The sequence below is a fragment of the Passer domesticus genome, chromosome 1, assembly GCF_036417665.1.
Source record: "Passer domesticus isolate bPasDom1 chromosome 1, bPasDom1.hap1, whole genome shotgun sequence".
Taxonomy (NCBI): domain Eukaryota; kingdom Metazoa; phylum Chordata; class Aves; order Passeriformes; family Passeridae; genus Passer; species Passer domesticus.
In genome coordinates this window covers 47,224,202-47,240,149 of record NC_087474.1, presented here as the reverse complement: position 1 = coordinate 47,240,149, position 15,948 = coordinate 47,224,202, and positions in this window count along the sequence as shown.

Here is a 15,948-nt window from a genome sequence, read left to right as displayed (position 1 = left end):
GCTCCTATGCAGGTCACAGAGATTGTTGGCTGCACTCCTTATCTCTTTATTTAGTTGACCTTAAGAACATGTCAGTAAAAGCAATGGCTCTGTCCTTTGCCCTGGGATTTCTGGCCTTGCTCTTCTGGAGGAAGTATCTTATGGTGAGCATGAGGAAACACATGTCCCTCTCCATACCTGGGAATAATGCAGACAGTTTTATGCAGGACTCAGAGATCCTTGTTCATCCTTACATGAACTGTTTAATACTACTTATTAACACTGTTAGCATATTATGGGGCTTGTGGAATCCAGTGTCATCCTGATCTAGGTGAAGACAATTTTTAGATGAGGTGCTGAAATGTGCCCTGGGACAGCTGGTCCTGGGGTGATAAGGTGTGTGGAAGGATTTGGGCAGGTTCCTGGGGCAGTTATCATCTACCAAATCCTGGAAATTCACACCTGAAGAGGCAAGTTACCCTGGCAAACTGACATGCCACTTTGTCTGACAAGCCTATCCTGGTGAAAACCAGCAGCTTCTAGTAGTGTACTGGGTCCTGGCCTGTGCCTATAGAGTCACAGGTCAGTACTCTCAGAGGAACGTGGTGGAGACAGAAACCCAAACAACAACTACAATAATTCTCCCAGTACTGAGAAAAAAACAGTGGATGAAAAAAACAATGGATCCATATTGTCAATTAATAGAGGAGGAGGAATAAGAAGAGGAAAGGTCTGAGCAAGAAGCTGATTCTTTGACAAATGATAAAAAAATGGGCACTAATGTCTTCACAAATGGCTTGATCTGGAATGTGGGATTTGGACTCTTCACTAATGGTAGGAGACATGGGTCTTAATGTCTTCACTAACGCCTAGGTCTGAAAAAAGCAATCAGGTTTTGGAAAAACAGCTGTGAGGGTCTTTGCGAATTTGTTACAGAACCCAGGCAGTTTGATCCAGCTTGAACTTCTAAACTTCAGGGTAATAGAAGAGATGGGTCTGCAACAAGTCTATTGCAGATTCCAGACAGTTTGAGCTTCTGATGGGTCTGCAGAACCCAAACAACCTGAACCTCCAAACTTAAAGGGAAAATGACAAGTTCGAGGGGGGGAATATGTAGGGGGGGAATAGGCATTTCAGGAGGGCTGTACTTCAGCCAATGGTAAAAGAAGAGGGCATCATGTGGTTGGAAGTTTAGGATTGATTAGAGGAGGCTGCGCCTTCAATACCTCAAGAGAGAGCCCAGGGAGTATGGCCTGGTGGACACTTTCCCTTTATTCAGCTGAAATTGCAAGGCTCCTCTGTTTCCTTTGTGGACACTGGCTTTTCACAGTGTGCCTTTTCTGCACACAAATTGGAGAAAGGAGTCAGAGAATTCATACAGGAAACAGAAACTACCCAGTTCCTGACTTCATCAGAATTTCGAGATACATAGGAAGATCATAGCCATCAGACAAGTGAGCGGATTTCTGCCTGGCTGCTCCCGTGCTGGGATAATAGGGCAGCAGTCAGCAGCTGGAGAGTAAGGAAATCCAACAGCTGGGATCCTTTGCTAGAAACTGGAGAGCTGAGAGAGTGGAATAAAGTCAGCAATTTACAGTCACTGGAGATGGTTCCTCTCAAGTGTGAAAGCAAGGTACCCATGCAAGGACGAACTTGTGAACTTGCCAGGAATGTGTACCTACCACAGACAAAGAAGAGAATTAGTGGTGATGAAAATCATCTACACTGATCACTGATCTAAACAATTATGAGGTCTCCAAAGATCACCTGTGTCCTGTGCACACAGGCCATGTGGAGGAAGGGCTCCAGCTTCATATTCTAACAGTTTGGCAGTAATGTATTGCCCAGATAACAACACCTCCATTTTGGAGTCTTTTCCAAAACTTTGAAGACCATCTCTGTACATCTTCATCCTTATGGGTCAGTGCCTTGGCAGTTGGACGTGCCACAGGAAATTAGTCTTCTCCTGCCCTGGTCGGAGGGAAAGGGAGCCCCAGGCATGTGCTGCATGGCACACTTTGGTTTTTTTTTCTGTATGACCAGGAGGAGAAAAGGAATGGCCAGGCTTACTGGACCATGTAGATTCAATTGCCTGGTGCATCAGACCCACAAAAGTAAAAATCTATGCTGTACAGTGTACTCTGGAACCATCAGGCTGCAGAGGCACAGAACACATTTGGACATTTTCAGTGACAGAGGGGTGCCAAGAATTGTCTGTATTGGAGGCAAAGCAACCACTATGCATGGTAAAACCCTACTTCCCAGGAAGTGTCTGGGTATTGCCTGCTTGAATATAGAAAACAAATATTTTGTTTTCCTTTGCTTCTGCACTCAGCCTTTGTTTTTGCTTTATTAAACTGCCTTTGTCTGGACCCATGAGGATTTTTTCTGACTTTATCCCTCCCCTCCATTCTTGCTGAGGACTGATAGCATGGCTTTGATGGTCACATGGTGTCAACCCATCCCATTCTCAAAAAAAAATGGACTTCTGCTAAGCATTCGTCTTCTGTGCTGAGTTTTCACATAAATTATCCTGCTACCCATTTAGGGACTAGAAAAACAAAGTAATACTAACCTTGGCACGTATGGTTTTATATCACTTGGCTCCTAATGGAGGGCATCAAAATAACAGACAAAGCTGCTTTTAAAGAAAGCAGTCAAAATATAGCCACAATTGTTTTGTAGCTGCATCCACACGAGGTGGGGAAATACAGTGTAATTTTGCTTCCTGAGTCACTTGAAGATATCAAAGTACATGGGTGAGATTTCGAAGTTCTTATTCAGGCAAAAGTGCCTGAGTGAATCAACATGATATAAAGAGGAATGAGTGGCTGATGGATACTAATATATCTGGAATTTCATGTGACCTCCCATAAGGCCCCCAAAACACTTGCTTTATGAGACTTTTAGAAGGGCTTACGGTTGTTCATGTACTCTTGAGTTAGGGGAATGAGAGAAATACTGACAAGATATGCTCAAAAGGTCAAAACAACAAAAAATACTTTATTAGCATCTTTGGAAAATCAGAGAACTTCAGAGAATCAGAAATCAGCCATGTTTAGAGCAACATTCAACCAACATGAAACACTTCCCAAAGCATTAACTTGGTCCATTTAACTTAGCAAACTGTACATCCATTCAGCTTTAAGTTACTCAAAAATTCCAAGAAAAGGAAATTAGAAGAATGAAAAAGAGAGAAAGACAGAAAAGATGTAGAAAAGAACACATACAGCTACACACTACTGGGTTCCAGTGATAGTATAGGGATAAAATGTTTCTAAAATCATGGGATATTCAGATATAGTCAGATATCTAAAATCTTGGGAGTTGGAAGGAAAGGTTGGGCCTGGCAGGCCCTGGGAAAATGTTGGGCTTTACTGGATCATGTGAAACTGCACCTGTATAATCATTTAATGACTATGATAAATTATATGATTGTTATATGATAAATGATAGGATTGTTAAATGTGATGATTGTTTAGTAATTGGATATGATTATTGTTTAATCATAACAGGAATCATGAGAAACTATGTTTGGGGGAGTTAGATGGAGATTGCAAGAATCCATGCTTGGATGAGATCAATGTATACAATAGAACAATATAAGTTTAATAATTAATATGTTGTTATATAATGATAAGGGTATAAAAATGTGTTCATCCAGAACCCATGGTGGAGTCAGATTTGGGTCTGTATCCCTGACACCAAGAGCTCTTCACTAAAAGCACTTGCATATAATCATTCCGTGATTATATCGTGTTCCTGAATGCTAACACCAGAAGTATTCAGGTAAAAGTTCCAAGAGGAGATAGGGTCAAGACATATGCTTGCCTCATGTTCAGCCTTAAATACACCTTGGCCTTCCTGGTCCATTCCCCCATGGAGGACTTTTGGTCATTTGGCCACTCAGGAGCTGGGTTAGGGTCTCCAGAGGTGGGTGTAGAGCATTGTCCCTGGTGTGCCAGGGATTGGCAGCCACTCCCAGGCTGGGATACAGCCCTAAGGCAGAGGGAGTACACTGGGCAGTGTACCACCTCACCAGGACAAGGCCTGACCTGCCCCTTCCCCCATACACATGCACCCCAAAATGTCTTGAGATATCAATCTTTGCAGTCTCTGACATGTCCAAATTCACCATCATTGTTATTTAGGGATGTTTCGGTGCAGCACAGAGAAACCAAGGACCAACCCACTTTGGTTTTCTACATACCGATGCAGAAAGTGGAACTCACTGCTTTTTGACTCAGAAGGGACTCTGACCCACGTCATTGGCACAACAATCTTTGCTACTTCTGTTGGCATGCTATGGGTGTGTTTGTCAAAACAGTCATGAGACAGAAAACAAAACTAATTTTTTTTCCTTTTAATAACTCAGCTGTGAAAATGAAACTTGGCAGCTTGCAAGCCTCTCTCTGGTATGCAGCAGGGCGTTTCCTTCTCGTGCAGCATGTCACATGCATTGCCAGTGAATTACTGAGTCTGCAAATTACTGCATTTCCTGATCTGTATGAGTGGAAAAGCACCAGAAACTGGAAAGGGTGGACCCACTCAGAGAGGCAGTACTGTATGTAAGCAGTAAGGAGTTATGTGTACTGGCTGATATGGGGTGCTCATAAAGGACAAAGAGCACTGGGAGGAGGTGCTCATAAAGCCCAGTAAGGCAGCAGAAAATTATGTATAAAGGCATTTATACATAGCTCCTAAATTCCTTCCGTTGTGACTATAAAGTAGAGGTGTCTGTGTGGGTACATTTCCAAGGGAAAGCATTTCTTTTGCATGGCAGATTGAGTAATAGAGCCCTCAAATTCCTTGTCACTCAACACATGTACCTGTGTTGAGCTCATGATGCAGGAACATTCATTGCATGGAACGATGGGCCTTGGCATAGTGCTAGCAAGCCTTCTTTTTATCTCTGCTTCTTTTTCAATGATGGGAAAACCTCACTTTGAGAGGAAGAACAGCCTTCATAATACATCCAAGAAAGAGAATTACAGTGCATATCACAGGCCTTGGGTCAGGTTGAGCTTGAGAGAGCTACTCCACCAACAGCTCTCACTCTCCTCTGCAGTCACCATCTCCTGGCCCCTGAGAGCACAGTGCCAAGCCTCTGTCAGATATTGCTGCATCTTATCACATCACCTGCTGCCAGGGAGACTCAGCCCTGAAGGCAGTGCATCTATTGCAGTGGCAACATGTGCCTGACACCAGCACAAGTGGAAATAGGGAACAAACATCACTCCCTCTCCCCTGAGGACAAACTACACAATACATCGGGGCTTGGGGACACTCACCATCCTCAAGAGCCTTAACCAACCTCACCTGGGGCACCCTTCAGCCCCTGTAGTTCCAAAAAGGTTAATTCAATTTCTGTTGTAGCTGTGAGCTGAAAGACACTGTCACTGTGAGCTATTAGCAGAGAAGACACCGTGTCTGCAGGCCTTTAGCAGAGAAGCAAGGCATGGAGAAATTATTCCCCATGCAAGGACGTTAGAAGATAAAGAGGGGACATCTGGCTGAGGAATACAGCTATAGCCAAAACAAGGACTAACTTTCGGAACCTGGGGGATATGGGGAGGGTTTTTATGGTAATAAGTAACAGGGTTTTTTATGTAAAAATCACTGTGCATGTATTGACTGTATATCAGCAACTCACTTGTAAAAATCAGGGGGATGTTAGGAGGAGTGATCTCGAATGTCTTCCAGGCACTTAAGTAAATTATGGTCTCTTTAACACAGAAAAATTGGTGCTAAGGAGTATTATTCTTGTTTTAGGAGATTAGGTAACACATGGGCCTGGCAATCACAGGGCTGAATGTGACCTTAGTTCCCCTCTCCAAGCTTATTTCTGATCCATGCCAGCAAGCACACATCCCAGCCTGGCCTCAGCCCATCCCCATCCACATGGGGCTGTCCGATGCCCTGACCTGGGGGCTGTACTTGTCTTCCTCCCATCCTGCCAGCTCCCTCACTGAAGGCAGCAGAATGGACCCTGACTGGGGAAGCCTCTGCTTGGCCTGTCTCCCAGGAATCTCCACATGTCCCCAACCCTTGGGAAGGAACTGGCCTCTGCTGTTCCTTGATACCATACACAGAAAAACATGTATTTGCTGGTATAACCGCCCCACACAAGACAGCTAGGCAACAAAAGTATGCTGGCCATAAACAATAACTCCAGCTGTTACAGCTATGAGGGCAAAAGTTTGTGGTGTAGGTGTGATTTTGTGGAAAGCTGCAGCTTCCATCAGTGTGATTATTTCAGGATATTTAATTGACTTTAAAAGCCTATCTTCAACTGATCTAGTAATACTGGTGATGGACTTCTGTTTGCCCTGCTTTATTTTTGAGCCAAGAAACAGGTTCCAGAGAAATCAGGTGCTTCAGGATAATACTAGCTTTAAAAGAACTTCTAATTAAGCACATAATAAGTAAAGGACACTGCGACCAACAGTAAATATGTGCCTAATTTGTTATTTTGCTGCTAGTTGCCACAATGCTAAAAAATCCATTTACATCCCTCCTGTCTAATGCTTTTTGCAGATTATCCTTTTCTGTTGCTACTTTTCTGTAAAGCCTGACTGCTTAAGCATGTCTGCCCCAGCATCATGTAGGCCAGTACACTCAAAAACCACCTGAAGGACTACTTGTCCCCCATGAAGAAGTCTGTATGATTTTACAGTTGTCAGTGATGCACACACAATCTCTGGTGCTCTTTCCAAGACAAAGCTTTTTGTTCCTCTAGTGTCTGCTACCAACACAGTCATTCCCCAGTGTGATTCTTTACACACTTAAAACAGTTGTGGCACAGTATGTCCTGAGTGGGGACTGAAGTCCTCTGACAGCAAACACTCTTAGGAAAGCAATATAATCTGTTGTGCATGGCAAGACTGCTCTAGCAATATCTCTTATCTAGGCTTTAACCCAGCTATTGATAATAGCATTAAAAATGCAAAAGACTAAAAGTCACTTAGTATCACAAAAATAATTACCTTTCTTTGCTATTTTTATTTGTGGCTGCTAAACAATTTGGAATAATCCAGCCAGTTCAAGACTGCTTATAGGAAGTGTAGTCACTCCTGTGGGAGCAGTTTGAGTAATCTTACAGAGCCAAGCAAGGGACGAAGAATGGGCAAGGAGAGCAGAACGTGTGACCAAGGCAAAGAAACATTCTCCTTCTGTACCTGTCACCTCAACCTATTTGTTTTGAAGGCAAAAGAGCTGAGCAAGGAGGAGTGGAGGCAAAAGAAGAAAGAGAAAAGTGGAGATGAGAGGGGATGGTGAAGGTTTAAGGAAATGCACTTCTTGAGGCTCTTTGTTGAGAGCTGGGACTGGCAAGTCTCCTTAGTAGTGGTGCCTGAAGGAATCTGGAGAATGGGCAACCAACAGCTGGCAGCAGCAGAACAAACAAAAACATGAGGCTTGTGGTCAGAGATGAGTCATCCTGGAAAAAACCTGAAATAATAATCAAACAAAGGTTAGTACTCTTTTGTTTTGAATTAGATACATAAATTTCCCCAGTTCTTGTTCAGGTAATTTTTGGGTCAGTAGCTACAGACTTGTGTCCTTGTTGCTTCCATCCCTGTATGTTCTAATGGGGTGCAGACACCTATGTATGGTTATTTGAATTGGTGGTTGCAGACCAGATCCATTGGTGTGAGGGTGGAAGTCCCAAAGTAATGGTGGGGAAAAATCCCCAGGGAAATCTGAGGAGGAGAAGGAGCCCTACAACCCAGTGGCTTGTGCAAGGGAGGACAATATAGCATGCCAAGAGGCACCATCCAGTCTCCAAGGATTATCTCCTAACTAACTCATAGCCCATCATTCACCCTCTGTCTTATCAGATCAGAGATCAGCCATTACACACCCAAAAGCTCGCCTGCTCCATTTCAGCAAAGCACCCTGGCTTCTCCACAAATGGGGGAATGTTTTGAGTCATTATCCCGTAACAGTTCAGTCTCTAACAATGGTGTAATATGTGAATGCCACCTCCCTGAGATCACTAAGACTGTATGAAGCCAATTGTGAAAATAACAGTAGCAGAGGGTTATCAGGTGTTTTGGAGTGTGAAGACCAAGTTTTAACCAGCAAAGAACATGCCATCTACAACACCAAGGACTGCACAGGATTTTAGCGAGAGTGGCATCGAGCTTTACTTCATGAGAAACAGAGGTGACAGTCTTGGTGACACAAAAGAAGATGATGACTCCTAGGAAGAGATGCCCAAAGGTCAGGAGATGTTTATGTATCAGGAAAGAAGTCAAGAATCTGTGCAAGTTTACCAGGACAACTAATTCAAATATGTTCCAATCCAGATCTCAGCACTAGCCTACTTCTGGCAGCACACCAAGAAAGATTGGCAGGATTTTCTGTGTTTGTTTTTGTAATGAGTTCATGCCAAATTTTAAGCAGGAGGTATTTGTTTTTAGTGACCACAGTGGGCACCGCCATGGGTTCAGAAGTGCAAAGAGGTTTTACAAATTTCTCATCCCCTTTTGTGATTCAAGCTCTCAAAACCAACCCGTGACAGAGACTACTATAAAGGACACCATCTGCCACCCATCCTCCAGGACCTTCCAATGCAGCCAGTGTGATCCCCTCCACCCCCCAGGGTACAGCAGGGCTGACATGGCCATTCCTGTACAACTGAGCATCTGTGCTGGATGCTTCCTCCAGCTGTAGGACTCCTTGTTTGGTCTGCATCTAGACTTTTGTCTTGTTCTGGAGATGCTGACAGGATTTACTCTTCCTGAATTATGTGCTTTTTACCAAGCACTACACACAACCCTCTCACTCACATAGGAAATGCTGAAAAACATTGCTTATGTGTCCATTCCAGTTTGTCAAAAAAAGATCCTTTTCTGTAAAAAGGCACAAAAACTGTGTTTTACACAGTTAATGTCATACCACTAGAGGAAGACAATATAGCTGTGATATACTCTGATTACCTTCAAAAATAGCATGGATCTCTTTAATTTAGTATCTGAATACTACTTATTCAAAGGTCTCAGAAAAATTTCCACAGATGTGTTAACTCCTACAGGCTTACAAAACATTTTCATTATATTTTTCATTAGAGCACAAGCAGGCAACCAATTCTGAATTACATGCTGCAGATAATATTATCTAAAATCCCCAGAAATTTCCGCAGAATATGACACAAATTTTATCTGGAGGTAATGGTGTTCTTACAGTTATGGAATATAGCCCATATTGCAGTAAGGGATTTCCCTCTGTTTGAGCTTGTAGCTATTTGCTTTAGGCTTTCTTGTTATTGGAGCATGGTGTCTCCATACAAGAGAAACACAAAAGTGAAAATTTAGCAGAGCTGACTGAAGTTCATGGTGCTTTTGCTACTCTTGATGTCCATTGAAAAGACGTTAAATACCCTGAGAAGAGTGGTGGTAAAATTTTTCCAGACCTTGCCCAGTATCTGAATCACTTATGTCCTAAAATGTGACTTGTATGTTTTAGAGCATGCAGATAACTGACTGGCTGTGGAAGAGTATGGCTTATACCCCACTGCACTTCTTTCTGGAAATAAAGCTTTTTTTTTTTTCTTTTTTATTTATTTTACCTCAGAAGTTCAGTAAAATTGAAGTCTTTAGAGATTTCTTAGCCCAAGACTCAGATGTCCCTCAAAAGCTAGTTCATCTATTATGAGAAAGGCCAAGATATTGAAACTTCAGCACATATATTTTGTCCATTCTTGTTAAGAAGAATGAAGTTGAAGTTGCTCTTGAAGTTAAAGAGCAAAATCAAAATGGGAATTAAATAACAATAAAAAATAGGTTAAAACACTGCCAGTGTTTACTGGCAATGAAAATATTAGAAAACAAATGGGTTTTTTTCCTGAAGTCCAGTCATGCAATAAACAAAGAACCACAGAAGAGCTCAAGTTGGAAGGGGCCTCCAAAGTTCACCTGGTCCAATTTTTGGTGGGAAAGGGAGCTTGATGACATTTTCTTGCACTATGTCCAGTTGCACCTTGGACCAGTGATGGGGTGTCCTCTGTAAGCTTGAGGAGATCTTTCCACTGATTAATCAATTGTTCTGACTGTAAAAAATTTCTTTCTTATGTCTCAAGATGAAGACACCTGTATATAATTTAAATTTTTTTTCTCTAAATTTTTCCCAATGATATATAATTCTATATAGTTAGTATAGTACTTTTAAGTCCATATTAAGCTTCCTCTGACACCATACTAAAATAACTGAGCTTTCAGAATATACAAAATCCCTGAGGAAAAAAACAGTAACATAATACATACAACATAATGCAGAAGTATTACACCATCAGGACCTCACAAAATACTTCATAAAAGTAACTCTTACATGCTGAAGAATACACAGTCACACAGGAAGTAAGTTACAAAACCAAAGGAATAAACCAGTCATTTTGTTTCACTCTTCCTGATTGGTCCAGAAGATGTTTTGTTTTAAAGGAAAATAGGATATCAAAAAAACTACCATCATCATGAACAGTAGCTCAGAAAAATCTAAACACTGTGGAATGATGCTGTTACTGTAATGGGTGGAAAAGCTGGCATAAATTTGGTGTCAAAAATTCCATCTTTATACCATTTTAGGACCATGGAAAATGCTGCCTTCTTAGTGACAGGATTAATTTGCATAACCATTCTGCCTGTGACAGTTTTTAATGCCAGACAAAGAGATACCTACTAATGTTCTGGTACAGTTGCAAAGACAAATACAAGCTGCCTTGCCTACAGCAATGTCCTCTGTAAGAATCAGGGCTTCATCTGCAGTCAAGTAGAGACCATTTCTGCTACCACAAATTAAAGTCAAATTAAAGTCTGAAGGGTTTACAGGGCGGGGTCTCAGCACTTGTCTGAGTTATGTTAGCCCAAGCTGATTCTGGTTGATTTTTGAAGTGATGGCAACCACCCAGTGGTCAGGTTGGGTTTAGGCTCCCTTTAGGTGATTGTAACAACAGGAAGTTATTCTCTGTTGACTGTGTTATGTATTATCCTAGAACAAAACTAAAGGTAAAAGAACCAAAAATGGGACGGTACCAGCGGTCCCAGGCTGTGAGGACAAACCACAGTGGTCATGTGACTCTTCCACAGTGGAAGAGACTCTTCTTAAACCAGTTCAGATATAAAAGAAGGAATAGAAATTTGGACAGTTGAGAACCAATGGAGAGCAAGTTCCCATACATACAGTACATTAAGGAACTCCACGTATTTAGTGCTCACCATTTTTTCCAGTAAGATTTGGAGTGTAACAAAATTTCAGCTTGTACAACACAATATTTCTTTTTCCCTACATGCTGCCTTAAACAGCTGGAACACAGGCTAGACAGAGTTAAGGGGAATAAAAGGATATTGATTGAAGGGCCTTCAAAGGCCACACCCTGGCAGTACCAGAGCCACAGCTTTGGCTCTGCCCAGATGGCTCCAAGATGGAAGCAAAAGAGGGCTTGGTCACAAGATCTCACTTTTATAAGTTTTGGTCTATTAGCATATTGGAGCTAATTGTCCAATTATAGCCCCAGCCCATAAAGTCCCATCCTTCTTGGTTTTTTCTCTCTTCAGTCCACGTTGTTTACACTCTTGGGCCTGAGATCCGGATTCGCTGTCCTTAGGTCCCCAGCTAGAGAAGGAATTGTTGTGTCTACCTACTCTGTGAAGAGAGCTTACTATCCCTGTATATGAAAACCCACACTTTACTATCCCCTTATATGAAACCCAGACCCACAAAATGAAAAAAATAAAAAAATAGAAAGCTAAACCCCAAGGTATCATACGAAATGCAACTATGAGTGTTTTAACTTCCATAGAAATAAATGCCCATATTCTAGGTAGAGAAGTGATAGTATGGTTAACATACTGACAAAAAAAAAATTCCAAATTCTATCAGGCATGTCCAATGGGATCTTGCACGAATCATGCTGTTCATCTGAGTGCTCCAGGGCCATCTTGAGTGGACTTAATAATAACTCCTTACCTGACAGGACTGCATACACAGGGTGTGATGAGGGGATGTAAATATTTCAAAGTTATTTTCTCATCATGAGCTTCCAGAACATACTTTTCTTCAGAACTTATAAAAATGCACTATAAACTACGGTGAAAAAAAATGTATTGGGGCAGTATTGTCCAGCAGAAACTCCTCTTGCCTCATGCAAATGCTGAGGCTTTGTATAATGGGATTTGACATGTAGTCTGGAGCAGCTGTTCTACTCATAGAAGCACGTTTTTACCAAACACTGGATCATGAGTGACCAACTCAGAATAAATCTACTGTGGCTAAACAAGTGATCCCGTGTCAGGTACTGTCCTGAATTATATATGGGATAATCTGATTTCAGTGGAACGTGAGTCTGAGACCTTTTTTTCTGTCATGAGATGGGGGGGGTGTGGGTGGGGAGGTTAGGTAGACACTGCATCAACTCAAAGCAGCTCCTTCTCTGTAAATAGGTTTAGTAACACATCAGTACTGCCAGTACTATTTCTTCTGCTGTTGATATACAGCCAACCTTTGTCGCACAAATTTTGTGTTAATGCTTTATTCTACATGTACATGCAAGAAATTCTCTGCATGAAGAAGAGTGGGTCTGTATTCTGCAATGATAAGAGTTAAAAGAACTGCCTGGACACTCTGGGTGCCTGTCAAGACAAGTTGAAAAGAAGCAGAGGTCTGTGAATCAAGGTTATTTGTTTCCATTCTTTCACTTATCTCTTCCTTGGCAACTGGAGATATTTTTGAGAAACTGTCATAAACTATGCTGCAGTTTGGCATTAAAAACTGTAAGAAGGGTGAAAGATGCCATTTTCCACTAACATGCACATCATGGGAACTTATTCAAGGACAAATAAGAAGACATTTCCAGATACAGGCATGTCACCTAAAAAAAAAAAAAAAAGCAGCTGTTTTTTACAAGGAATTCTGTTAAAGTGGTAGTGTACTGGAATGCTGCTCAACTTGCTTCTCTTTGAAAACAAACAGAAAATCAGGCTTTTTTTTTTTTTTGTTCAAGCAATCCTCACCTTTTAGCCTTCTATTCTGCTTAATCCAGTCTAAAACCCAAATAATCCTAAACTTTCAAATTGATTTCATCAATCTTCAGTCCTTTCTTCAGTGTAGCAGATCTCTGCTTTTTTTTCAGCCACATCTCATGTTTCAGAAGGTAGTCTTGGGTTCTAGTTTCACACAGAAGACAGTGTGGTGCCTGATGCCTAACCAGCCAGACGTTATTTGCTTCCCCTGTGCTACAATTCCGTGCTCCAATTCTTTCTTAAACCTTATTGACGATTTCTTAATACTCTCTTTTAACCGCTCAAGACAAATACAGCAATGTTGACTTTGAAGGGGTCAATAACTGCTTACAGATAAGTTTCAAATATGTTTTATGGGGTTCCTAATATATTTGAGTTGGAATAGTAAGTACATGCTGCAGGTAATGAGTGGCTAGGACTTCAAAATGCTATAAAGTATCATAGAATCCAAACAGTTTGGATTGGAAAGGACCTTTAAAAATCATTCAGCCCAACTCCCCCACCCCCCCCAAAATGAGCAGAGACATCTTCAACTAGACCAGGTTCCTCAGAGCCCCATCCAATGTGTTCTTGAATGTTTACAGGGATCGGGCTGCCACTACCTCCCTGCACAACCTGTCCCATTGTTTTACCACGCTCATTATAAAAACTTCTTTCTTGTGTCTAAAAGAATATATTAGATTAATATTATCAAACCCCAAACTAGATAGATCATTGAATTTAAGAAAATAGATTTTCTAGTAAAAACCAAAGTGTTTAAAATCCATATTGTTTACTGACACTTAGGCCACCTTTTCCCAGCACAAGTAAGATTTTGTAAAATTGCAGCTCTTCTATTGTATTTTTTTAATGGTCCTTTATATCTTAAGGGAAAAAAACCTCACTACACTTCTCTGATGACTGTGGGACTGTTTCAGTTTCATGTCTTTCTAGGAAACTAATTCTTGCCTTCTGAAATTTCATAGCATTGATTGCTAAATAAATCAACTTTCAGCTCTGGGATCTTAAAAAGCATTAAGATTCCAACAGGCTCTTTTCATTAATTCTTCACCACTTCTTTTGCTCTAACACCACTTCTGTGCTCTGGCAGCAAAATACACTGGTTATATCTTCCTAAATTATTTTAAATGAAATCTAGATACTTTGGGTTTGATTTGCTTTAATAAAAATGAATTCCTTTTTTAACACACTGTCACAGAAAACAATCTAAAATGGAATGGTTGAGAGCAAAGCTTGCAAGATATGAGCATGCAGGGCTAACCTCCAGTTGGAGCAGTTGCAATGTAAATATGAAGAAATCTTTTAATGACTGCTTTCAGCTAGAGAAACAGACTTTTTTCCACACCTGCTTCTGCACAGAAATTAGGGTTTTGGCACAGACAATACAAATATTTTAAAACTTCATGAAAGTGACATCCAGTAAAATGAGCTGCATCTCAGTGATACAAACTTTAACACAGGTATAAGGAGCAAATGTGAAGACTTTCCTACAGGTTGGTCCAGGGCAGATACTGACAGTGCAAACAGCTGTCAGCAACATCATGGACAAGGGAGAGTTGGAGAAAATATCTTCTGTCCCAGATCAAATGCTGAGATCCAGCAGATTCCTACTCCCATTTCCAGCTGCTCTGGGTGATGCTTGTGGCTGTCCAAGGCCACTGAAAACAGATTCCTCCTCTAAGTTCAGATCCTGGAGCAGAGCCAGATTCATCGGATTTGAAGTTCAGTGCTCCCCACTCTCCTGGCGCTTCCCAGGTCAGTACACAGTCAAGGTGAGTGTACAGCAGGTCACCCTCTCTTTGTCCCTATTAACCCTTTGCCCCCTGCCCCACTCAACAGCTCCTGAATCTTTTCCTGCAAGTCAAAACAAAAGTGCACCATGGCCAAGATAGTTGTCACTGCAACCTGGAGGTTCAGGAAAGCACAGGCAGGGAGGTGGTGGGGCAGGACTGCTGTCTTCCACCCAGGTATTTCTGCCAAGGTCAAAAACTGGGGAACCTGAAGTCAGCCTGAAAAGGGGCTTTTGTGGAGATCTGTCATGCTTGGAGGACACTGCAGGCACCCGTGCATATTAGTCAGAGTGAAACTTGGTAGCAACCATGCCAGACAGTGCTGAAGACAAAATGTCCTTGGAAGGCAAAGCATCTTATAGCAAGGTACCACCAGTCCAGGTTTCACATGCTTAGTCCTTAACACTCATAGAAGTGGTTCTGCTTCTTGCTCTACATGTTCCTCAGAGGGACTGCATCTTCTTCATGCCCTTGGCCAGGATCATCCTGTTTAAAGTGACACCTGTGAAGGGATATTTCTCACTATAGATTTTTTTTTCTTTTTCCCTTCTGCAAAGTGAAAACTGTTTTGTTTATTGCTGTCAGCATTTTACAATTAATGTACAATTTCAAAGATGAAAACAGTGGATATGAAGAGGATGAGAAGAAGATGAAGTTACATTACACTGGATTAAGAAATGCCAGTTGTAGAGCATATTCAAGTGGAACGATGTCCATTTCTTGGTGCTGCAGCTACAAGCAAGACATAAAAACCATGAACACACTATGGTGTTTTACACAGCAATACATTTGCTACATCACCCTGACAAGGCACTGCAGTGATACTGCCATCCTGGAGAAGCTTTTGCTTCTCTGAAGCCCCATTTACAGCTTGCCTGAAAGCAGCAGTGGTTACTGTGCTTAGGGAAATGCAGTGAAGAGCTGTTTTGCACCATCCCAGTACCATCTCTTATTCCAGATGGAAAAATAAAGGAGGAGACAATAGTACAGATAATCTTACATCCCTTTTGATACTGGGAGCCTTAAGCTGTGAAGCTTTGAATGGGCCTCAGTGCAAGTGTACTGCACCACGCAGACCCTGTCTGCTGAAAGGGTTACCTCATTTTGGTCATTGAAGCTGTTGTAAGATTTTCTTGCATGAAAGAAAATCCATTCATCATTTG